The sequence below is a fragment of the Ciconia boyciana genome, chromosome 1 (genome assembly GCF_034638445.1).
Source record: "Ciconia boyciana chromosome 1, ASM3463844v1, whole genome shotgun sequence".
NCBI lineage: Eukaryota > Metazoa > Chordata > Aves > Ciconiiformes > Ciconiidae > Ciconia > Ciconia boyciana.
In genome coordinates, this window is record NC_132934.1 from 48078749 (window position 1) to 48105247 (window position 26499).

Sequence of the window (26499 nt, forward strand, 5' to 3'; positions counted from 1 at the left end):
TGTTCTAACCACATCCATATTATAGAGATGGCATTTCATAGAAGCTTGGGATTGTTTGGGCACATTAATATCCGGAACTGAATTAACAATGGTAAATACCAGGAGCTGTATAGACAGGACTGGACTAGTAAAAAGTACAGAAGTATAATACAGCTGAGAAACCCTACTGTCTTAAGTGGTGTTTGAGCTGAAAATAACTATTATTCTTCTGATAGTGATTAGAGCAGACCTAGTCATAGCTAGATTGAATGACAATATATCTCAATTTTACATGCACTTGTAATACTCACCGCATATGTCATTATTTAAAAGTTTGTATTGTGTAATCATGGATTACTGAAATAAATGCAGAGAGTTCTTAAGTGGCCTAGGTATTTAGTGAATTCTAATCAGTATAAAATAAATGTCATCAAGCTTTTAAATTAACTGGAGCCAGCTATTTATTATTTCCTATTAGGTACACTACTTGACTAGTTAAACTGGTTCTTGGATTCTTCATACAGTAGCCCCTGAACTCCTTCAGTCAATTAAATCCTTTATTGCATCTGATTTGTCAATGTCAGTGTCTCTTCTAATCTCTTAAATCCACATCAGTTCAGAAGCTTTAAATGTACTTATTCTGTTGCAAAATTAGGAAGTTACACAGACAGAATCCTTCCCCTCTCCCTCCTCCCTCTGTGCAAACCACAAAACTGCCAACAATGTAAAAGATATAAACATTTCTTCTTCAGCCTCTATGTATACACTCATATAGCTACAGAATGAGACATTTTTTAATATGAGCTACAGAACATAAAGGGGAAAAAAACCATACAAACAAACAAAAAACCCTATGTTGGATGGTTTGCTATGAACATATTGTACGTTGAACACGTTTAATCTTTGACTCAGTTTCTTATCACTTTAAATTATGGAAATTAGCAGAACAAAGTAAGTATAACTAATTCCAGAACTGGAAACTTGAACATCTTGGTATTAATCTTCAAGGTTTTTGATTTATATCTGCAAAAGTATTCCAGAACATTTTTTAAAGTTGGTACGACATTAAATTCCCTCTTCTTAAATCTCCCCATTTCTTCGTTCATCAACAAAAGCTAGATTCCAAAGGAAAAATACAGGTGTTAAAGGAAAAACACAGGTATTGAATTATTGTTCTGTGCAATGGTCTTGTCAGCCTAATAACTCTCTAGTTCACCTGAGGAGCAGCACAAACACGCAGGCTATTTATTTCCATATTGTAAAGTAGAGTTTGCCAGACACAGACTTGTTTTTCCTTTAAAACCTTCCCTTCCTAAAGGATCTCCTTTTTGCCAGCAAAAGCTACTCTTTACATACTACAGCCGTATAAGCCTCTGAACTACGAAAGCCATTCCCCTCACAGGTTAGGCGCACCACCTTTATTCTGACCGAGAAGGTAAACCAGACCAGACTCTTACCAGGCACAGGGAAAACAATTGCTCCAGCTCGATCCAGCAGCGCCGAGTGCGAGCAGGCGGCGTGAGCGGTCCTGGGGCCTCACACAAAAGCCGGATGATGGGCTCTCAAGGAAGAGCTGTAAACATCCATCACGGCGGCGCTGGCGCGGCGGCTGGGAGCTGCCCCGGCCGGGCGGGGTGCTCCCGTGCAGGATGATGTCAGAGACATCAACCGGGCGTACTCTCATTGGCTTCCCTCACCTGGAATCATACCTTAACCCTAAACTGCCAGCCACGAATTGAAACGTGTCTCTCTAATCATTAGACAGGCACACAGTGGGGGTCTTTTTCTCCCCCCCCCCCCCGCTTTTTTTTCTTCTTTGGGAAAACGTGGCTGTGCAAGCAGCTCCTGCTTTGGAGACCAGGAGTGGCAGGTGCTCGTTACTTAGCCATTGAATGTAGCAATTAAAAAAAAATTCTAAAAACTAATTTGCCTAAATTATTAAACAAGACCCTCAGGTAACGGCATTTTCATAATCTGCTTACTAAATGACAGTAATCATCAAAGTATTGTACAGAAGATGTATTAAAGGAAAGGTTAAGGCATGCAGCACCTGGAGAACTCACTTTTTTAATGATTTTGCATTGCCTCCTCTTAAGCCGTGAGATTAATAAAGGTACACACTGGAAAAAGGGTGTAAATTCAAGAACATTGCACTGTTGCAATGTCAGGTTGATTACTGTGTCTTTTTAAGTATTTAAAACTAACAGCAAAAGTAAAGAGATGCACAAATGTACATGCACACTTATTCTTTGAATGCTAAGTAGCAGCCCAGACATTCTGTAGTAAATGAGGCATGAAACACACTGCCAAATGTATGATGTCCTAAATATAGTGGCACTAACTATTTTGCTATATTACAGGCAATAGCATAAATCACGTGAACTTTTAAATGAGTCCAAACCAGTGCTTAAAGGATTGCTTTTTCCATAAATGAATATTTTGATCTCTCACCTTTCAGTGACAAAAAATCCTATTGCTCTATGGAAAAAAGCACAAAATCTTCCCTAGCACATGTTGTATTTGTATCTTTTGTTCTACACCGATTTTTTTTTCATCTATGGAAACTAATTTTTTATTTCAACAGATAGGAACCTGATTCAGTATCTTTTACAGTAAATTACATACCACCCTAGTTTATTTATGTTCTGCTATCCCTCGTGACAAAAAAAGAAGTATTCTTTTTAAAAATTGTCTTACCCAGTTTGTTCTCTGGGGAAAGAAGCAAAACCAAAGAACCAACCACACCAAGCCACACAAACAGGAAAAACAAAATATAATCAGACACGGTTTAGCTTAATATATAAGACGTGAAACATAAGATTTCTAGAATAAACTTGATAAACAGCTCTGCCATTTCCTTGTGGTTCTTTCACAAAGTTATAGAGGCTCAGGAGATTAAATTCTGGGGACTTAATAAACAGCAGTTCCGTGTGGGGATCTGGAGGCTAACCTATTAGTCAAAATGCACTTTAGGCCAAAATGAAAGCCTCTGTTCATTTATTTCTACTCAGAAAACATGGGAGTTCAGATGGAAATGTATATAAAAAAAGATTCATTGCCATGCAAAGTGACAAAACTGAATTACAGATCAGAAAAGATGAATTTGGACAATGGGAATGCCAGCTTTGCTTTTGTATGATTAATGATAAAGGTAAGAGATAGTAATTGCTAAGAAGATATGAGTCATGAGTAAAAGAATTATTGATGAGATAAAATATGCTTAGATATATCATATGTACAAGTTATATTCTCCTGAAAATTTAGTGCTATAAATAGTCTAGACCAAACAGACACATTGTTGACAAAATTTGATTATGTGGGTTGGTTTGGCCTGAAAAATACACTGATTTCCCATATCTATTTAATCTTACCATGACAAATTAAAGTTCTATACATTTTTTATTCTTACATAGACTACACTTTCTTCCTTAACAGAGCGTATCACTCACTGCTGACCTGCTAGACAGTCTTTAATGGTAGAGTGACGTATTCTTACAAAGTCTTCAGCGTTCATAAAGTATGTTATCTATGGTGATAATACAGAGCTTATGCTTTATGAACTAAGCAGTAACTTATATTAGTAGAAAATTTACTTAGAATGGGTAACACAAATGCTAGTTTGGAATTTTAGTGGAGAATACTTCTTAGTAAATGGCCTGTAAATTTTGACATGTTTTCTTTAGAAAAAAAGTCTTTTTTCTGCAGTAAAATATGATAAATGAATGTTTTGAAATTGAAGGACTTATGAATATTAGTGATAAATTACCAATTTGTACATGTTCTGTGTTTTAAGAACAAAAATTATCTATCACCAATGTTTTTAAAAACATGGGTAACTTTGGAGAGATGCAGGCTGAGCAAAGATAGAATCTAGCTGTAGATAACAGAGCAGTTCCATGATCCTAATCAAGTCACGCAGCATTTTTCACACTTCAACATGCTGTCACACACAGGTTATAACCAGTTTGAACTTAGTATTATTTATATTAGAAATAGAAAAAAATATGATAGGATTTAAATCATACCTTTGATATATGCAGTAGTAGCAAGCCAATTCAACAAAAAGAGTCATAAGGATATTTCTTTAAATGAAAAATCATTTAAATAAAATAAACATATAGCATAGATTACAAGAGGTCAAAGAAGGGTGTGCATGACTGTGTATGAAATCCAGGAACACACAATTCATATATTCCTATCATTGTGCCATGAGTTGTTTATCTGAAGAGACTAGCTTGTTAACTCTCACGCCTGGCACAGACAATGGGGGTGCTGTTGTTGGTGATATTTTTTGGCATCATAGTTTCAAATACAAATTGCATGGAAAAAGAAAGAAGGAAAGAACAAGAGAACGAAAGATAAGTGACCAATGATTTTCAGTAACTAACTGTATCATTTCTTTCTATAACATAATATTAATTTATATATGAATAATGCTCAAGAATCTAACAAGAGCGGATGTCTCAGTTCTCAAGCAAAGTGAAACTCGGGTATATTAATATATATTTCCCATGAGTTGAAATCATTACTGCATTTAATTGCTTAACAATTATTTCTGTCACATCAATTTAATGGTTAAAACAATTATTTATATTACAGAATATAGCTCTGCACCAGACACTAATTGAAAAACACAAGCGGTTCTTCAGTGTTGCTTAACCTATACATTATTAATATTGGAAGGGCTAGGTCTAAAGATTTGGGGGGAAATTAGAACTCAGTCAGGTGATAAGCGGTTTTAGAGACTGAATGTGCAAGCTCAAAATTACAGCTCTCATAATCCTGTATATGAGCTGAATGCCAAGTCAGGTAGAGCTGATAACTATTATAAACATTTTTTTCTTCTGCATTCTGGCAACGTGAGCTACCTGCTCCTAGGACATTTTTATCCACAAGATGGCAGCTCTGTTTGCATGGTCACTACTTCTTGCAATATTCAACTTGAAAATCATAACACGGTAATTTTTTTCATTTTATAGCAGATATGCTTTTCTACCTCAAGAAGAATTAAAAAAAATTCCCAAACAATTCCAATAGTTAAGCATTAATTAACCACAATGTCAAGGTAAAATTTGCCAAATTTTTGCTGAAGTGCTGGCAGATCATAAGAAGAATTTTTAACTGCACAAAAACTTTGTTTTTAGAGTTTTGAAAGAAATCTCCATTCAGATCCATGTTTCCCATGCTTCAATTTTTAGGCCATCAAACACAGCATAACCTTTAACAGATTCTATTTAAAGAGTATAGAAAATTCTACTGACAGTAAAGGAAATGCTTATATGCCTAAAAGTAAACTTAGGTTAATAGGTTTCCTCTATAGATAATTGTACCTATCCTAACTAAACTCATCAAGAATGCTCATTTATGTTATTAAAATCTAATAGATAACTTTATTTCTAAGGTAAAAAATGCTGAGATGTTTATATGGAGGGATCAACCACATATAATGAATAACAGTTTGTGCCTTGTAAAATTAATAAAGTATAAAGAAACATAAGTAATAGGCTCTAGCTCTTTTCAAGGGGATCACTCACAGCTGAAATGATTAGCAAGATTCTTAATTTCAGATTTGGGCCAAAGGCATATAAAACGTGAAAGCATTTTCTTTGTCAATGAAATCCAGTAAATTAAAATGAAGCTTTAATAAAACAATACATAATTTAACATGGAAGTAGTTTGCCCATGGGACAGCCATTTCAAAGGAAATTATTTGGCCCATGGTAACTGTTTGTGTGCAGTCTTTGATGCAACTTCTGGAGTGGAATCTTTGATCCCTCAGAGAGGGGTAAGCAACTCTGAGTTACCTAAAATGTACCATTGTCCAAGACCCTTCGCACATATCAGTACAAATCAGTGCATGGGAGCTTGTAGACTGTAGTAAATGAAAAACAGATTAATGTGACTTAACTCTTTACGAAAAAGAGATAAACTTTTTCTTAAGTATTGTGGGCAGGAGTGCATATGTGAATGGTTATCATGGATAGGCTAATGGGCAGTAACTTGTTAACATGTCAGCAAGGCTTAGGGGTGCATACCTGCTCTCACAGCATTTTACATAACGAAAGCACAATTTGGGGATGTGAAATTCCAGAGGACAAGACCATGGTTGGTAGTCTAAGTCACATCAGCATTGACTAAGTTGAGATGTGCAGCAGAAGAGAAGCAAATAAAAACGGTCTAAAGAAAAAAGGCAATATGATAGAAGGATAAAGGTAATTTGAGGCAGTTTAGACTTCTGTGAAGACAGGGCAAGCTGCCCAATGCATGACATAAGCCTGAACTCAGTCAGTTATCTCAGAGCAGATGATTCACTACAAATTACAATCCCACAGTGACTTGTTCATATAGCCACACTGTAACAGCACACCACTGGTCTTGTTGGAGAATTGTCATAACAGAAGTGCTGGTCTTTCATCAGAGAATGTCAAAATACATTAATGTCATGAAGTTATATTTCCATTCCATAAACTAAGCTGTGAAAAGGGTGTCAGGAGGAAAAGGTTTCGAATTTTCCCTGTGTGTGTGGGGGGGAGTTCTGCATCAGGGTTTCCTAACAGTGGATAAATTGACTGTTGTATTCTGGTCTACCATGTCAGGATCATTTTTAATACTTTTTTTTAAAATAGGCAATTTTATATGGATTAGAATACTGCAGTAAAGGCACCTGGACTGAGAATTTGCAACATTCTCAACAAAAAATACATACAAAGATTAACTTTTTGCAACACTGAAGATAAGAATTTCCAGATGAAGTTTAAATTTAAGATAAACTTTTCAAAAAAGTCTGCATAGTTCAGGAAGCTAAATCACTTTTTCAGAAGTGACATCAGCTCTAAGTTGCGCGTATCTAAGACTTAGATTTCTTACTGCCTAAGTTCAGAGATTGCTGAACTAGCCTTGAATGCACCAGAATCTTCTTACAGGAAAGGGTGGAACCATGAAAGTGTACTCATTGGGCCTCAGACCTACGACAGAGAGCAAGTGGAGTGCCTGTCCTGTATGTTCAGCTAAGAGCGATACCAGGTTTGTTCAAAACAGCCTGTTTTGTTCCTGTTGCAACAGTTCCTGTTGCAAATCAGGAACTGTGTCAGCTGACTGACCTTCATTTGAGCATGACACAGACATCATCTGGAAAGACTAAAAAAGAGGATGAAGACAACTGGAATATGGAAATATCTTCTACGTCTCTGATGATCACATTACTGCAGTACTTCAGCTAAAAAGCTCTGCTCACAAGCATCTCCATTTTGAATGACTACAATTTTTCCATAACTGGAACCTTCAGAGAATCATTTTACAGATTCTGATTCCAGAGCTGGATGGTATTCATACACAAGCTCTGAAGAACTTTCATTATTGGACCTCAGGGAAAAAATTTCTAAGACAAAAATAAGAACATAGTCACACAAAGTTTCTGCATAAAATAGGGGCCAAATAGTCTTTTCATACTTTTGCAAATAATCCCTTTAGCACCTAGCTCCCATAATTGCTTTGGAAATTCTTTATTTATGAGTCAATTGTTTTTTGACTAATAAATGACTTCATTATTGACTCCTATATAAGCCATTTAAAGTTCAAAAGTTAAAATGTGATTCGGTAAGTACAAATATAAGAGAAAAGTCTCATAATCACGTCACACACAGGAGTCAGAACATATCCTATATTAAAAAAAATGAACTTCACAGCTTTTTTTTCTAATTTCTATTTTGATAACACTATCTCTGTGTGTAAGCTTTAGCCCAAAGAGAAAGATCAAAAGCACTACTGGAAGCCGTGACTGCTGTGTTATATTTTGCCCAAAGAAGGGATCACAGGGGTAAAAGAATGAGTAGGACTACCTGAAAATAGGTTTTGAATACTAAATGTTCATTTCAACATCTGGACCTGTAAGACAGTTGACCATCCTGGAGTAGCTTTTTCAGACACTACTGCAGTGAAGAGAGTTCCATTAACATTCAAAACAATAGGCAAAGAGCAATTTTTGCAGGTCCAAGTCTGAAATACTGGTCTTTGAGAACACCTCTCATGATCACTACAAAATATGATACTAGCATCCTTCTCTTTAACACAAGTTTTCCATTGTCAGGTGTGCCAGATGCAAATTTACAGGGGATGCTGAAGGTACCAGATATCAATGCTAACTTGTGAAGGACATACGTTACGTGATAAATATATCACATGACATATTAGTGGTCACACAGCTGTGCAACCTTTCCTCATTCACACAGGGATTAAACTTGTTCCTCAATGTCATCCTAACAAGATGACGTTTTTAGCAGTTCAGTTGAAAGTTCATCAAAGAGGAAATTATTCAGAATAAATATGTCAGTGTTTGATGTTTTATTAGGAGATTTTGAGCCAGTATAAAATGAAGAGCTTGTTTCTGCAGCTAGCATGACAGTGTACAAAACCATGTCACACTAAAAAGGCAGAGGTGACTGATTGAGGTACAGCTCTGTGCTGACTGACCAAACAACCTTTCTGATGTGTTAAATGTTAAGCTATATTCGAATTGACAAATACCTACATTTATGTTATTTATACACATCAGAAAACGTCATTATGTTTTGACGATTTACCTGAAAAGGTTTCTTCCAAAAATACGTATAGCAATATTTAATACAGCCATCACATTATTAAAACAGTAGATACTGAAACTACAGAAAAAAAAAGAAGAAAAAAGATATTAGGCCAGGTAGTCATCTTCAGTGTTTATTGAATGCTTAGGGAGTACTAAAAACAAGACAAAGACCTTGAGAAGGATAAGCTATTAAGCGACTTTTAGTCTTGAAGACACTATCTTCATTCTGACATTATGGAAAGGAATTCTGAGAAAAGTGGAAAGCACAGCTTGCTGTCAGAGGTCTCTGCTAGTGACTGGACAGATGGATTTAAAAATGACAATGAATTACTGTTATATTTATATTAATATACAAAGTTGTAAATGGTGTATGATACATATAGTATGTCAAAATACAGTTAGGCATATTTAAAATTGCAGTTTCCAAAGGTAGTAATTAAAAGAAAATAACAAAAAATATTAATACAAGTATTTAATACCATTCAATACAATTAATTCCAGAGGACATTAGTAGTGACAGGACAGGAACTAATAATTTTAAACTCAAAGATGGTACATATAGATTGAATATAAGGAAGAAATTATTTACTATGAGGGTGGTGAGACACTGGAACAGGTTGCTCACAGAATTTGTGGATGCCCCATCATTGGAAGTGTTCAAAGTCAGGTTGGATGGGGCTTTGATCAACCTGATCTGTTGAAAGATGTCACTATCCACAGCAGGGGGGTTGACTAGATGATCTTTGAACCATTCTATAATTCTGTGACTCTACGACAAAATACCAGCACAGATAACATTTTGAATAACACTGAGATGCAATTTTTTTGTACTCTTAAAGGGTTAACTTTTTTAGACTTAATATTCAGTAAAGCACATATAAAGTTTCACATAGATTGAAAACTGTATACAAGATACAACACTAACCATTACTTTATTAAGCACAGTCTATTAAAATGATAACATCTTGGGTTTTAGAATGGTTGCAGTAATTAAAGCTGGTCAAACCTTTCTGCACAAGATAAAGAGTCAGCTGAATTTTGGGGGAAATTTTCAATTAGCCTACTAGATTAAATCTGTCTTGGTTTAAATCTGTCTGGATGATTTAAAATGGTAAATGCTTTGCTATATATGGGATTCAGTTTTAGATTAACACTCACAAATTCAAGTGTCTACATGTGAGCTAGGTATCTTATCTCACTTTATAATCAAGGCAGAGCTAATCAATGCAACCACTGGAGCCTAGAAATAAGTTCAGCTCGTTTTAAACTAGGTATCTATGGAGACATACAGTTGTCTAAATACAGGAGTTGTTTAATGTTACTTGAGATGGCCAAGGGTATCTGAAACATCAACATGTCAATGTAGCTGAAGTCTCCTTTCTGAGAAGCGACAGGTGGACACAGGAGTTACAGTAGACCTGCACCCTCCTTGTCCAAGGTCTGCAGGCCAGGCAGGTTACTCAAAGCGTCACAGACAGCAGAACACTTCTATGTTCAAGCAATTGAATAATTCCTTTAGTAATTCTTCAGACCAGTGGGAAAACTTCAGTTGTGGTGCCTATATCTGATGCTTGCCATTTCAGACCCATCTGACCTAGACCCAGAGGGCAGAAGTCTCCACTGATCTTATAACTTACCTACCATCCCTGTGCAGATGCCTCTAATACCCTATGCCATCATCTCAAGCAGCACTGGATGGTTTGGAAATTGATTTGAATCTGTTTACTGAGGTGAAATAACATCTTTTTGATGTTCCCCAGGATTACTTGTTTCTTAGACATTACTTGCTAAAATAAGCACTTACCTCCTTTAGTCCACCCTTACACTGTGAGCAGAAATCTTGTTCCCTCCACGATATATACCTCAATATAGATTTTCCACTCATGATCCATTCCAAACACAGAATCACAGAATCACAGAATCACAGAATTGTATAGGTTGGAAAAGACCTTTAAGATCATCGAGTCCAACCGTAAACCTAACACTACCAAGACCACCACTACACCATGTCCCTAAGCACCTCATCCAAACGTCTTTTAAATACCTCCAGGGATGGTGACTCAACCACTTCCCTGGGCAGCCTGTACCAATGCTTGACAACCCTTTAAGTGAAGTAAAATTTCCTAATATCCAGTCTAAACCTCCCCTGGCGCAACTTGAGCCCATTTCCTCTTGTCCTATCAAATGAAACAATGTAATTACATGATGAACCTTGACAAAGTAAGTGAGCCTTAACCTTATTTCTAGGGACACCAGATTTTGTCTGATGTTCTAAAAATAAGGAATTTAAGTATGGGCCATCCTTCAACAATGTCTATATTACACTGTTGGAAAAACAGTTGAGGGAAACCAGCTCTTAACAAACAATGGGACTGTGAACTATAGTCCCTATAAGGACTTGCACTAGGAAAGTACAGCTTCAGCATTGTTTTTTAAATTTATTGAAAATGTAATATTATTATTCAACTCAATAGAATGAATCATTTCATTTGGCAGACTGGCAGAGGGAATGAAGGAGGTGAATATCAGCACATCTTTTTATATTGTCTGGATCTGTTACTTTATGTGTTACCATCCTATATGCCATCTAACTAAAAAGCGATGTTAAAAAAACAATCCTTTGTAAAGAATGTATGTTTTACTTCTTTTCACTTTTGACACATACTTGAAAACTAAACAGTGAACTAAAATAATCCCAGTCATTGTAATTCTAGAGAGTGTGAGCATAAATTGCATATAGATCTTGAACTTGTACATGAAGCATAGGAAGAAAGGTAATCAATAAAAAATTTTATTGTCTCAATATTACCTAAGATACACTAAGGGAGAAAAAAAATATATAGCTATTTTCATCAGCAGGATTGTGAGAGTACGTCTGCTTTCTGAGGTGGGACTTCTCCATAACATTTACTTTTCAATCACAAGTGTTTGAGGTTGAGATTGTGATTCATTTGTGCAAAACAAATGTTAATATGTATTTTTATTTGCTGAAGCATATATTGGGACACCTAGAGCAGAGTGTTTGATGATTCATTCTGCATAAAATTGAAGTTCAAAGTCCTCAGAAGAAAAATCTGTTACAAATACCAACATGACAACATAGGAGTTGCATCCTATGCTAGATCTTTGCCATAGGTTTTTCTCTCATGTTGCTTATTTCTGAAAGCTACATCAATAAGTTATTTTTGTACATTAGTACCTATTAGCACAATATCTCACTGCAGTTGTAAATCTGTAATACTTTCTTTGGTTCTAAGAAATTATACAATCCCGTATTTTAATATTATTTCTATTGGGTTCCTCTTGCTTGTAATTAGTTTTATGAAATAGCTTTTTGTTTGTTTGTTTAAAATATATCTTTCTTAGACACAAAAAATTTTATACAGTCCCATACATATTGCTGGGTCAGTGAATTTTCTGCTCTTTAGGGAAATGATATCTCACCTTTGTTAGTTATGCCACAGTGACACACACTTTGTTCCCATTTAAGCCACACAATTGAGGAGATGCTTGAAATAATCTGGACACAGACCACTGTATTGTTATTGACTGTTCTGACTTCATATGTAGATGCTCTCCCGCTCCATGTTTACTAGATTTTTTCCACTACACTGCTAAAATAAAACGTAGACTCACATTTTCCTCCTTACCTTGCTTTAATCTAAATAAATTCCCAAATGGATTCTAAAGTCTGCCTTATGATATAACCTTGCCTTGGTTTCAGTTAATAAATAGTCACTTTTTTATTTTCTGCTTTACTTTAAGTTACAAAATTAAATAAATATTACCTATTCTCAGTTTCCTTATTGAAATTAATGAACGATATATTCCATTTCATCTGCTTTGGATGAAATTAATAAAATTTGAATCCTATTTTATCTTTTCTTTTCTGAAATTAATAACCTGTATGACCTTTGTTATCTTTCTTTGACTTAAAAATGTAATCTTCATGTCTATTTTTGCTTTCTGTGTCCTGAATTGCTGAACCCAGCTTTGTCTCCTTCAATAAAATTAACAGTTTCCTTAAATCATTTTATCTTAATTTTTATTTAAATGAGAGAATTCTTTATTACAATTTCCTTGCCATCATTCCTTGGTTTCAGTGAAGGTCTAAAACAGTAATCTGCTAAGAAACATATTACTTTAAACAATTAATTTTCTGTCTAATGCATTAGTATGTAATTTCTTCCACCTCAATGTCCCCTTCCCATCCCATGTGTCTTTGCAATTTTTAATCATTTTATATTTTCTTTGTATTTTTGTCATTTTTTTCTCTTTTGTCTCAGTAAGGTGCACCCTGAGCCTCTAGCTACACAGCTTTCCTCCCACATGCTCTCTGTGCACAATCAAATTTGCAGTGTGGCTGTAATTCATCCCTGTGGCAAAAGGTAAGAACAAAGTCTATGAATCACCTAAGTCCAACTGAAGCCTTTAAACAGACATTATATTATCACTGTGCATACAAATGAGTTTTGTCATTATAGAGTTTCCCCAGTTTATGTGCAACTGTTAGATATGTACAGTCCAACAGAAGCCCCCTGGGGAAAAAAATACATGAAACAACCAAAACAATCTGACTTTTATGAACTTCCAAAGTTGATATAAATGATTGGTCTTAAAAAAAAAAATCTTCACAATACTTGGCAGTATCCTTATTGACAAGACTGGTTTTTTTTCCCCTTTTTTTTGTATTAATTTGGCATAGAATTATTAACACAAACTAAATTTAGCGTTTGAAATAAAATGGCTTTTGTGGATACGCTGAAAACTGCAGGTAAGTTCTAATTCTCTGTTCTGTGAGCTGGTGGAAATGTTTACTTACTTCATATTCCAGACCTCTGAGATGCCATTTGGGACCTTTGGCCAACCTCTAGCCCTAAGGTCTTTTTGCCAATCATTTTGCCAGCTGCCATGTGATCCCTGTTTGCAAGATAACCTCCTGGAATTGGTAGAAAATGTCATTGCTGGCACAACAGAAATCTAAACTGTGATTAAGATTTGCATTTTTGAAATCACATTTTTTCATAAAGTCACTTTTAGACTACATTACCTAGATAGCTCCTGACTAGAAAAGAATAGAAAATTCTACATGATAAATGGGTATTGTGAAAAAGAAGTTAGAAAGAAGCCCTACCAAATGAAGACCTGGTCCTAAATTTATTGAACTAGTGGAAAAATTCTCAATTATTTTATTGAGCTTTGCCTCAAGGTGATAAGGAACACATAATCAATAGCAAACTGTCAGTTATTATCTTCAAGTTACGTGAGGCTGGATCTCCAGCAGACTTAAACTGATGCAACTCTATTTGTTTAAATTCAGTTGTGTCTTTGCAGATTAAATGAGACTGTGTCAAATTTTAGTTTAAAGCTTTCACTGCTTACCAAAACATCTCTTATGAGTGAAATGTCCCTGTAGTTTAATTTGAGGTCATTTAGAAGAAATATAAAAGATGGATAAAACATTTCTAAATTTTTTTAGAATATTTTTTAGCAAAATTTAGAAATTTTTTTTTGCCTTTTTAAGAATATTTTTTAGAAAAAATATTTTAAGGAATTTATCCTGTTCATTAAGAAGAGTTCTTTAGAAAGTGATCAGGAAGGAATAATAACTACTTTTAATTACACCACCTATCTAGTCTGAATAATCTAACTACAGAGCATTTTGCCTGCAATGTGTTACAGTGGGTCATTGATGCTGCCTATGATCCCTTATTCTCTCAAGCAGCTCTTAGAAACCCCTCACCCTCATTCCCTTTCTGTATGTGTTATTCAACCCCTTGAAGCACTAGTTAGAGACACTCATAACATGGCAATGATTCTGCTTCAAAAGCTGAAAAAGAAAGGATTCCCACATGGTATTTTCTTCCTTTCTGTTGTGAAACACTGTTTTGGACTTGGAACTGACCATGGTTCATATTCAAAGAAATGTTCATCAAGATTATACACGTTCAAGGAAGATATTGTCTGGGCATACTGACTCTCCACGACGAATAATTGTTTTCAGCTGCCTTCAGGAACCCCACTCCCAGACAGCTGGGAAAATAACAATACACTATGATGATCAGGACTGAACAGTGCTGATACCGACACAGGAAACATGTTCCAGTTCTGGGTATCCTTTAAAATGAAAAATATCTTCCTTGCAGTCCCCTACTGGTTAAGCAGAATGACTGTTTACTCAGAGATGAGTGCACATGAGGAGAGATGTTATTGCTTAGATAGGGTCCCTCAGTAAAGAGATGAAATGCTGTAATTTTTTGGATAAATAATTTGAAATATTTAAGGGTGGTTTGTTTGGTCATTTGTTTTTTTTTAATTCCTTGAGCCAAATTTCAGCTTCTTTCTCACTCAGAATGAAAACAATTTGCATGATTGGAAAAAGAAATCAGAACATTCATTTCCTTCAAAAATTCTCATAGAATATATATGCTGTTTTCCCACAAATGTAATTTCATACAGTGTGTCTTTCAGATAGACAGCACTGAGGGACAGCTGCTGAGAGGAAACATATTCATTTTCCATTGTAAAACTTGATTTTAGATCTAGCTAGAGCATATTTCTCTTAGTTATATCAAGTCCTACTCGTCTTGTTAGCCTCTGTGTAGCTGCAGGGAAAGCAATGTTGAAAATTCATAGTGAATTTCTTTAAGCACAAGCAAAACCCGAGAAAATAAATTGTCTAATAAAAAGAGGTCATTTCTACCTACCCAGTTAAAAAAAAAAAAAAAGAGAGAGAGAAAAAATCATCTCCATCGGTGTGTTTTTTTTCTCAGAAGAAAAAGAGCAAAATAAGTCTGAGAGATGTGATTATAAGAGACTACCTAGAAATAATTAATAATAAGGTCTGTAGAAACTGTCATATGTACATATGATGCCCTTAAATTAATAGAGGTTTACATTGCCTACATTGTTTTCCACAAAGAGTGCTGTTCCATTCTATTTGACCTTAATTAGTATAATTGATAGTAGTTTTAGAGCTGCACACCATTTTAATCATGTAGTTACAGCTTTCATGACAGAAGAAAAATGAAATAGCAGCTGGGAGTTATCTATTAATAGTGAGGGAACAGAAAGGTAAAAGGAAAGACTCATCTCTTCTAGGACTTCAGGGCTTTTATGGCGTTAGTAATGAATGAGTAATGTATTCTAAGAGGAGCATGCTGATCTCCAAGGATGTAATGAAGGGCAGCAGGAGATAGGATCAATGTGAGTTAGAAATTTGATATCATTATGAAATCATATGGCTACAAGAGCATATGGATAGGCCAGAAAAAATGTCAAAGCTTGAGAATATAAACCATGAGTATGCATGCATGTATGAGTGGGATTACCTGGGCATGTGTGTTAGGGGTTCAGACTCTGACATACAGAGTACTTTAAAGTTTCCTGGAAAAGCATGCAGTGCTACTGCAGGTCCTGAGGTCAGAGTGAGAATGCCAGAATGACCAAAATGTATTTGGAGATATGATTATTCGGAATGGATTTGAAACAAGCCAGGGTACAATGAAAAAAGAGAATAAACAAGAGAGTTCTAAGCTGCAAGCAAAACATCCTAAGCGAGTAGGTTTTTTCATTAGCTTCAGTTGGTAATTCTTTTCTTGAATGTTTCTCCTGTCTTTATTAATGACACTCAGAGTTTCTGAAGTTGGCAAGCTTTACAAGAAAAGAAAGCTTGTTCTACTGTCTCTTTCTCACAGATCTAGTTAAAAAACCCCCAACAAAACAAAACAAAAAAACCCTCAACCACTGGCACTTACTGCGTATCATACTGGGAGAAAAAGCATGTCAAGCTAACTGCCAATTATGTATAAATCTGTATTCCACTAAGTTCCTCTGTGGCACTACAGTTTGGCACATTACTTTTGTAAAAATTACAGTGTAAGATGAATTAATTGATAAATACTCTCTATATTTTATATCTAACAATTCTTTTTTCTTTAAAATAAAAAGGAAAAAATGAACACAGAGTTCAATTAACTTAAAAAATATGGCAGAGGACAGCATAATTGAAAGTGAAAAATCTGGGTATATATATTAGTTTTTAACTGTGCACATACCCAGAGAAGAACTGTGTTTACTTAAGGTAGACCAACTTGGTCATGAAAACAAATAATATAACATAGCTCTTATAACTTAAACATAATCATACCTATTTTGAAGATGATGCCAAAAAAGCTTAATTGAGGTACCGGCTGTGTGTTATTCATAGCACTAAAACATTTTTGTAGTTCCAGTCTTTATGGATTTTACATACAAACACTGCTAGGAATATTCAACTGTCATTACATATGTGGGAATAGTCAAAGGGTAAGAAAGAAAAATATTTCCAAAGACTTGTAAAACAAATTCTCATCCAGCTTTTTTTCTAGCTTTGCAGAATGATTGTTGGCCTTTTTCACTATTTTCTTTTTCACTTGTGTTTCTTCTCTCCTGTATTCTTGCACAAAGAAATGAACTTTGACAATGGGGTTTCTAAGACTTTTGCTGCCTAAGAAATTCACCCTGCAATTATTTATACAATGAATAGTCACTAAATCTGTTGCTGTTCCAGTTAACAGTATATTGTGGCTACATGATAGAGCCAGTTCTATTTTTAGGTCAATCAATGCAGAAAGGACACACTTTTTTTTTTTTTCCTGTGTCTTTTGTTATGACATATTTTAATCTGCTCTATAGAAAAAATATTAACCACACATTGGGGTTAATACATTAAAAGTCAGGAAAACACCAAAGTTAAGGTTACACATGGAATTCTACCTCTATATGCGAGAAAATCTGCACGACAATTGCATTTATTACATAACTATATAGAATTAGTAAAATATCAGATGATTTTTCCAACGATTTTAAGAACACACACGTGGAGTCTTGCACCACTTACTTTATTCCTAAACATATAAACATTACTTGCATTCTATATCTGCCTCTGTACTGACTTAACTCAGAGTTCCTTACAAGTAGCCACGCATTTCAGAAAGTTAAAGCTTTTAAACTTCCAATGAAAGGGCAATGTGCAACAAAACCCAGGGCACAGATTTTGAAATTAGTTCACAACTCTGATGAAGCACAGCACCTTGATTTCATTATGATTTTCCCTTCACAATTATATAAATCGTGAAAAATAATTAGTATTTTTCATTCCTTCTCCTTTTCCTTATAGAGCACTAACTCAGTTCAAATAAAAGTAAAAAATTCTGAGATCTACATGAAACTTACTGTCTAAGTTTCTTGTAGATATTAAACTCAACTTATTAATCAGTCAAAAGCACAGCGTTCACTGTGTGAACAGATATGCAGAGCCCTTTTTTCTGGTTCAAAGTCTGGTTTTGGTCTACAAGATTTAATACTTTATCCTCAGCTGGGGAGGAATAAAGTATTCCTTTACTGGGGAAATTGTGGAAATGTCATTAGCATCCTCAATTTAAACAAACAAACAAACAAACAAACAAAGAACCCCCCCAAACCCCAAACATTTTAATATATATATCTCTATACTAATACCTAATCATCATCTGTAAATGTTTACATGTCCGCTATTTACTGAAAAAAAAATTAAACAAAGACTATAACAAACAAATGGGATTTGCTGTTGTCTAAACATGACTTTTTAAGACTTGTCTCAGATCCATCAAATTGAACAGACGGATTTCAGTGCAAATGACTAGCTTTATCTGCAGGCCCAAGAGAATTTGTATTAATTTTATAGCTTGTTTGAAATTTCTCCTGTCTTAAAGTTTGTTATTTTTATTCCTCTCCTCATATTTTCTTAATTTTACACTCTTCAATAACATCATACTTTACATGATAGCGTAGCTTTCTTTGGAGGTAAGACTGTTTTTTTTTCAGAATGAGACCAATATGACAATACATCTGACTTTATATATGAATCCAAACAAAAACATCTAATTTCTTTTCCATTTTCATTTATTGATTTTAGTAGTGAATCACTACAATTGCCTAATTTCAGTTACTACACTATCATTACAGCTCCATATTTCTCCAAAGTTACCTCCAATCTGGATTTAAGAGACAAACTGTCATTCATATTGTGCCACATTTCCTTCTCCAGCTGTTATTGGAGAAGTATTCTTAAGATAGTGATATATTTTATGAAATGTAGTACAGCCAAGTATCTAAAGCAGGGAAAGACCTAAAATGCATTACACCCCGCAATACGGCAACTCAGGCCAACATCTTTTAGTAAAAAGTAAAACTTCTGGTAGCTAGAGATAGAGAATTAGATCTAGAAACTAATCCTGAAGTAGAGCTAGAGTTCTGAATTTGAGTGGAGTGAAAATATCAGGAATAATTCTGTTAAGAAATTTCAAATTATACTTTTTCAGGAATGCTATTGGAGAAATAGAATAATTATTTGCAGTATTTATTAATGAAGGGATAAAAAGTGCCACTTTTTCAAAGAAAATGTCTTATAACGGTGAAACAATCTACTTTTTCAAATGTTAAAATCCTACCACTGTCCTTTAAAACATATGTCACGTCTGCTGTCTTTCAGCTTAGATGCTGCTGTCTTTGAACTTCTCATAGTGTAATGATTTATAAAAATGTGATCTATAATACACACTGACTGCAGCACGGGTGTTTGTTCTATTGATGCATTTATTTTTAAGTGTACTCTTAGAGTGAATTTTGGAAAAAAAAGGCATGCTTGAAAGTTCTGAAATTTCAAATTATTCTGATAAATATAATAATAAGTCATGTGGCCAAAAGCTGCACTTACATAAGTCAATGAGAAATCAGGGAATTAATGTTTTGTTGGTAAAACATACATACCATGAAATAAAAATCCAGTTAAACTATAATTTTTATACTTGGTTATTGTTATCTTATTGTCATCATAAATTAGTATACAATATTTTCTAAGATTACATAGTCTCAAATTCTGACATAAAAATTATTCCTTTTTGTTATTCAACATTAACTACGAGAATCAATCCTGTTATTTAGATTATTATATTTATAAATGTTGGGGCAAACACATCCCCTCAGAGCATCAATAGGAGGTGATCTTGTATTATTAATATCATTGCAAATCAAGAACAAACTGTATAATCAGTTCAATGTATGAGTTGGTTGTGTTCGAGTAAAATAACTTTTTTACTTTTCAATTATCATCCTTTGCTTCTCCCAAAAGAATAAAAAATTTATTTCACATTCTTACTTTATAATCCACATGTATTCAAGAAAAGGAATGCCAGCCACTGGTGGTACTGATTTACTGAGAATTTTTACACAGTCCTCGATCTATGGAGCTTTTAGAACAAAATTATGTTGACTTTTTGTGTACATGAGGGATGAATGTGAAGTTGGGAATGGATTAAGGAGGACAAAAATAACCTTTTCTCATACAATCCATATTTAGCAGAGGAAGGGTCAATGGCACTTAGGCAGCACAGTTTCCAAAAGATATCTGCCTAGAAGATGTCATGAAAGTTTGAAATCCTGATGCTTATAGTCCTTTTCACCTGCCAGCAATGTTGACCAGAAGCTAATCAGTGCTCCCTGACTGTGGCACAACAATTGTGTTTCACTGTAGCATCTTAAGGGTGGTAAAAGGGAATCTTGATCCCTTGATCACAAAAGAGCATTGTGCTTCATAGCTCTGTGCCATTAGGCACTAAATGTGAACCACAGGCTATACAACAATAGGAAGTAATGTAGCACAATTTTTTTCCTATCATTTATTCTATATACTCTGAGATATTGTATTCTACCATCAGAAAAGAATGTTTTGACTGAGCTCATCCAAGCATCAGAGCATCTTTATAAACAGAAAGCAAAACTATGACTCATCTCTGTATGACTAACATTTTTGTCAAGGCCATCTAAACATTTCACCTGATAGTGGAAATAGATGTTGAAAAGAATAAGAGAAGGAATTCACTCATGTGGATTTTCATTGGAAAGCAGATCAAAGTAAAAGTGTAAGTTCAATTTCAATGTGAGCTGAATTTCATCAAACTTTAGACACATACATAAACCCACCCTAACAAGTCCATCTCTTTCTTGTGCTGGGGACCCTAGAGATGGATGCAATACTCCAGGTGAGGTCTCATGAGAACAGAGAAGATGGAGAAGAATCACCTCCCTTGACCTGCTAGCCATGCTTCTTTTTGTGCAGCTCAGGATATGATTGGTTTTCTGGGCTGCAGTCGCACATTGCCGGCTCATATCCAATTTTTCATCCTCCAGCATCCCCAAGTTCTTCTCAGCAGGGCTGCTCCCAATCAATTCATAGAATCATAGAATCATTTAGGTTGGAAAGGACTTTTAAGATAATTGACTCCAACCGTTAACCTAACACTGCCAAATCCACCACTAAAACATGTCCCTAAGCACCACATCTACACATCTTTGAAATACCTCAGGGAATGGTGACTCCAGCACTTCCCTGGGCAGCCTGTTCCAATGTTTGACAACCCTTTCGGTGAAGACTTTTTTCCTAATGTCCAATTTAAACCTCCCCTGGTGCAACTTGAAGCCATTTCCTCTTGTCCTATCACTTGTTACTTGGGAAAAGAGACCAACACCCACCTGGCTACAACCTCCTTTCAGGTACTTGTAGAGTGTGATAAAGTCTCCCCTCAGCCTCCTTTTCTCCAGGCTAAACAACCCCAGTTTTGCTCAGCCGCTTCTCATAAGACTTGTGCTCTAGACCCTTCACCAGCTTCATTGCTTTTCTTTGCACACACTCCAGCACCTCAATGTCTCTCTTGTAGTGAGGGGCCCAAAACTGAACACAGTATTCAAGATGTGGCCTCACCAGTGCTGAGTACCAAGAGCCGATCCCTTCCCTGCTCCTGCTGGCCACACTATTTCTGATACAAGCCAGGATGTTATTGGCCTTCTTGGCCACCTGGGCACACTGCTGGCTCATATTCAGCCGGCTGTTGACCAACAACCCAAGGTCCTTTTCCACTGGGCAGCTTTCCAGCCACTCTTCCCCAAGCCTGTAGCGTTGCATGGGATTGTTGTGACCCAAGTGCAGGATCTTGCACTTAGCCTTGTTGAACCTCATACAATTGGCCTCGGCCCATCGATCCAGCCTGTCCAGATCCCACCCTCAAGCAGATCAACACTCCCGTCCAACTTGGCGTCATCTGCAAACTTACTGAGGGTGTTTTATTTCATCCCCCAACCTGTACTGAAATTGGGGATTGCCCCAACCCAGGTGCAGGATCTTGTACTTGGCCTCAGTCAACTTCATGAGGTACGCATGAGCCCACTCCTCAAGCTTGTCAAGGTCCCTCTGGATGGCATCCGTATCAACTGCACCACTCAGCTTGGTATCATTTGCAAACTTGCTGAGGGTGCACTCAACCCCATTATCTATGTCATTGATGAAGGTATTAAATAGTATTGGTCCCACTATGGACCCTTTGGGGACACCACTCGTTACTGATTTCCACTTTGACATTGAGCCATGGACTGTAACTCTCTGGATGCAGCCATTCAGCCAATTCCTTGCCCATCTAACAGTTCATCCATCAAACCAATATTTCTCCAATTTAGAGGCAAGAATGTTGGGGGCGGTGGGGGAGGGATTCAAAGACCTTACAGAAATCCAAGTAGGTAACAAGTAGGAACTAGTGAGTCTATTTGAGACACGTGCATTAGGATCAGACAAATTTTGCTATGTAAGTACCTCCTTCTCTTCATTTTAAGGCATTCTACACAGCTAGGTCAGATGCAGACATCCACAGTCATGTGAGCTGAATCTCACCAGGGATCTATTTCCACAGGGAGAGTTCAGAACATGTTAGAGTTACTGCTATTTCTGACATGATTTGCAGCTGCTGTTCATTATGAAGAACATCAGAAGCTAGAGGGTCAGATTAGCTATTTATTCTTACAATATCCATAGACAGAGGCCAGCAGTCTTCTGTTTATAGTACAAAAAGCTCCTTACTATTACTCCGTACTACTTGTTTGAACTTAAATGTTACAAAGGGAACAAGTTAACTTCAATTAGATTAAGTTTTGTTGGGCTTTGAGTAAGTTTTGCCAAGCTTGTTCAGCTATATGAAATTTGTCTCTATGTAGGGTTTGGTCAGACCTGAAACAGAGCATGAGTTTCCTCATGGATAGTTACGCTGTTACTTTCTTGACTACTTTGGGTACCGAATTGTGAATTGAACTGTGCAACAAAAGCTGCTTAGCACGCATAGGTTTGTAAACTTATCTACAACCCCCTCAAATGACTCTAATTCCGCCTTCTGGTCAAGGATGGTACTACCTTATAGGGACTTAGGAACATGATGGTGACAGGGTATTTGATATTTTACCCTGGAATATCCACGAACCACTTTAGATATGCAAATCTTGGACTTAACCTACTTAGGGGTTTCCAGAACATCTTGATGACTGAATGCACTGAAGCTTAGGAATACAGATTGATTTTTGGCTTGTGAGTATAAAATGGGATGATTCATACTTCAGGCTTCATATATGAGATCTTTTATTATAATAGCAGCACTGTTTTTACAGCACCTCATGCTCCATTCAGTTGCAAGCTGTAGGTATCTGGGACTGACTTACCACCTTAAATAGCAACAAGAACAGGATTTTAAATTGTCATTGAGAAATGTTAAGAAATATATTTGAGGAATTTGATATGTTTTTTCCCTTTGGATGACTATAGCAATCACAGAGGATATTTTCTCTGAAAGGTCACATGAAGTAGGTATTTGCACAGTACATTAAGTTGCTGTTGCTGAAAATATATTTCAACCTTTCCTGAGTGCAATATATTAGGATAAAGTCTTTCAAATACGTAATGCTGCATTTTCAACCCAGCCTTCTTAAGCATTAATTACATCAGAAGATTAAGGGGAACAAGAAACAGAGTATGCAAACAATGTGTTTCCAAGCTAAACATTTAATAAAACTTTCCTTTTATTAAAAAAAAAAAAGGCTAAAAAGTACCCTTTGAGATAGATCAAAATCAAACTTTTCAATTTTCAAGCCTGAATTTTAATTTACTGAATAAACTTTCTATGTTTGGACATCTTATTGTTTTCTTTCTGGCCTGACTCCATCTCCAGCAATTGTTAAATGATTTATAAGAGCTTCTCATATTTACATAGCACCCAATATAGAAATCGCATTTTTTCCATCCTCTGTGTAAAATATTAGTAACTCTATCTTATACCCCAACTTTCATTTTATTATTGATGATAAGGAACTGACAACTGCTTCACACTAAGAATCTAAAAATATAGATCATATTTTGCAAAGGAAAATCCAATTTCTTGTATTAAAAGAATGGGGGAACCAGAAATTTTCTGAGTCGGTAGGTGATATTTTATGATGTAAATTATGCCACCTGTTAACCAGAAATTAAGAATTTATGGTGCTTGGTCAAACATGAAAATATTGCCTTCAAACAATAACAAACAATAATAAAACAATTATTTTGTCTGGTGCACACAAGATTAGCCTTATGACCAACACATTTTCTCAAAATCAGAGATTTGTGTCCACTCAATGATTCAACACTTTTAAAAGTCCTTTCATTGCTGTTACATATCCTCTTTTAACTGAACAATCCACAGAAGGAATTATAGAGAATCACTGTTGATGAGAACCTCTTCATCTTGTTTGTTATGGAAAGATTCCACATTTAGAATTGGACATGTTACAAGACAGAGGTATCAACATAGACCAAAAAAATGTATTTTTGTATACATTTATATGTAATTTCCCTCTATGTAGTTATATCTGTAGCTTTATTGCCTCTCCTTTCATGAATACTTAGCTTTCTTAATAGCCTCAAGACACATGAACAAACTTTTGTAAGTCTAAATATAGCATATTTCCAAATTTCTTTTATTCATTACACTACTGACATCTACAGTTCACCTCAAGAACTGAGTGAAAGACGCTTTTCTTGGTAGACACCATACTGGATAAGTTCCATAATTTCATGATGTTCCATGTCTTTTACTGATCTACTTTTAATTATTTCCTAACAGCCAGTTGTCAGGTACAGGTGTTAAGACTTGACTGGCTTAAAATTTCCCAGGTAGCATTTATAGCATTTATAGCTAAAATGCACAGTTAAACTCATAATTAAAAGAGGACAAGAGGCAATGGGTCCAAACTGAAACACAGGAGATTCCATCTGAACATGATGGAATCTGATGGAAAAAAGAAACACTTTTTTACTGTGAGGGTGACTGAGCGCTGGCACAGGCTGCCCAGAGCGATTGTGGAGTCTCCCTCCTTGGAGATATTCAAAACCCATCTGGACATGGTCCTGGGCAACTGGCTCTATGTGGCCCTGCTTGAGTGGCCCTGCTTGAGCAGTGGGGTTGGACCAGAGGACCTCCAAAGATCCCTTCCAACCTCAACTATTCTGTGTGATTCTGTGAAAACAATTTATAGTTAAAATTTCTGCTTTCCAAACGTCTAAGCCATTGAGCTGCTTAGAATAAGAGACACGAGCTTTTTGTTGTCAGCTCAGCCACTTCATAGTTAAGCTTTTTTTAGACTCTTGGGTATATACCATCTGGAGTGGTGACTCTCTGCTTTTGAAGTTGTTGGTTTACTCAAAAAATGCTGTTTATGACAAGTCATTCTCTGAGGATTCCTTACGTTAATTATTAAACAAGCCAGGCCCAAACTGCTGCATTTTTATTGATGGTGATAAGAAATGATTCACTTCTCAGTATTGTCTGCATCTTGTTTAGCTGTTTCTTTTAACCCTTTGATAGCAGACCAGTCTTCCCCTTCATAATGAACATGGTTTTTTTACAAACCATTAAGATTCAATTTTGGCATTTCTGATTTCCTCTGATTTTAATCATTAATCACAAAACATTCCTCCTTTCTCTTTTCCACAGTAAACATGTTTCTGGAGGAAATGTGGTAGGGCAAGGCAAAGGAGCCAGGGAGTCCATCTCACAAAGATGACATGGTATGTACACGTACATTGATAACAGCATTTTTCCAGGTCACCAAAGAGGGTGGTGACCTCCCATGGCTTTCCTTAATTTATGGCCATCTTTATTATTAGCTGGGCAGTGACTTTTCCTCATGGGATAGGAATAATTCAACGTATTAAGCAATTTCTCAAACATCTTCATACTTATTGAACCTAATAGCAAATCTAGCTCCTGATGGGGATGTAAATCCTGATGTAAATTCTTAGGATTTCTGTATTTGTGTTTGTGCAAAGAATAGTTTATATTTCTAATGGGATATTAGGTTTGGTGTTCTTTGAAATAACTTTGTTTTGAAGTGTTTCATAGGCAAGAGCATCAGATAAGGTACCTCCTTGATTCCAGAGACTTTCCATAACTAGTGTTAAGAGCTATTCTGGGTAGCAGTACCTCATCTAGTAAGTATCAAAATCAGAGCTCTTTGAAAGATTAAAAGTGCCTTTGCCTTCCTTTGTATGAGCCTAGTCCAGCTGGGGGTTTTACAACGGTGGTGTGGTTTGTTGGGGTTTTTTTTCTTCTTTTATTTCCTTTTTGGTTTTCTCTCTTTCTTCTATCCACTTTTAGCTTCTCTCAGGAGATGGAATCTGCTCAATCCAGATTATCAGAGCTTGAACTAAATTGCCACATATATCTTCTAAAGCACTCTTTTGCTTCTTTTCACATCACTGTGATGACAGCTAGTCATCACTCTAAGGAACCTACATATTCTTCATGCTCTAGATCTCCCTGTCTAAATATGTTAGGGATAGATGGATGCTTTTCCCTACCTTGCTTCAGTTTGAACCCACTTGGTCCTCCCTCATGGAATTGAAAAGCTTGCATCATTTGCCACATCCTCCATGCTTTCTTTTGACCAGATGTTAGTGGAAAGTCAATTAAGTCAGAGTGCACTATGGAATTCACGGAACAGATTTTACTTTTGGGACCAAAGAACCGTAAAGGCATCACAAAACAATTGCAATTCCTAATAAATGGAAG

The 26499-nt window shown here is 35.9% G+C and overlaps 1 protein-coding gene across 4 annotated transcripts in view; it reads right to left on the reverse strand.

The window, feature by feature from the left end:
* Positions 1–1574, reverse strand: part of MGAT4C (MGAT4 family member C) — a 169295-nt gene extending 167721 nt beyond the window's left edge. For 3 of the 4 annotated variants that reach the window (XM_072882122.1, XM_072882213.1, XM_072881946.1), the window contains exon 1: positions 1437–1574. The gene's annotated coding sequence lies outside the window, so the exon portion shown is untranslated. The remainder of the gene's footprint in view (positions 1–1436) is intronic. The other variant, XM_072882032.1, reaches the window with a different exon arrangement.
* Positions 1575–26499: the final 24925 nt, after the last annotated feature.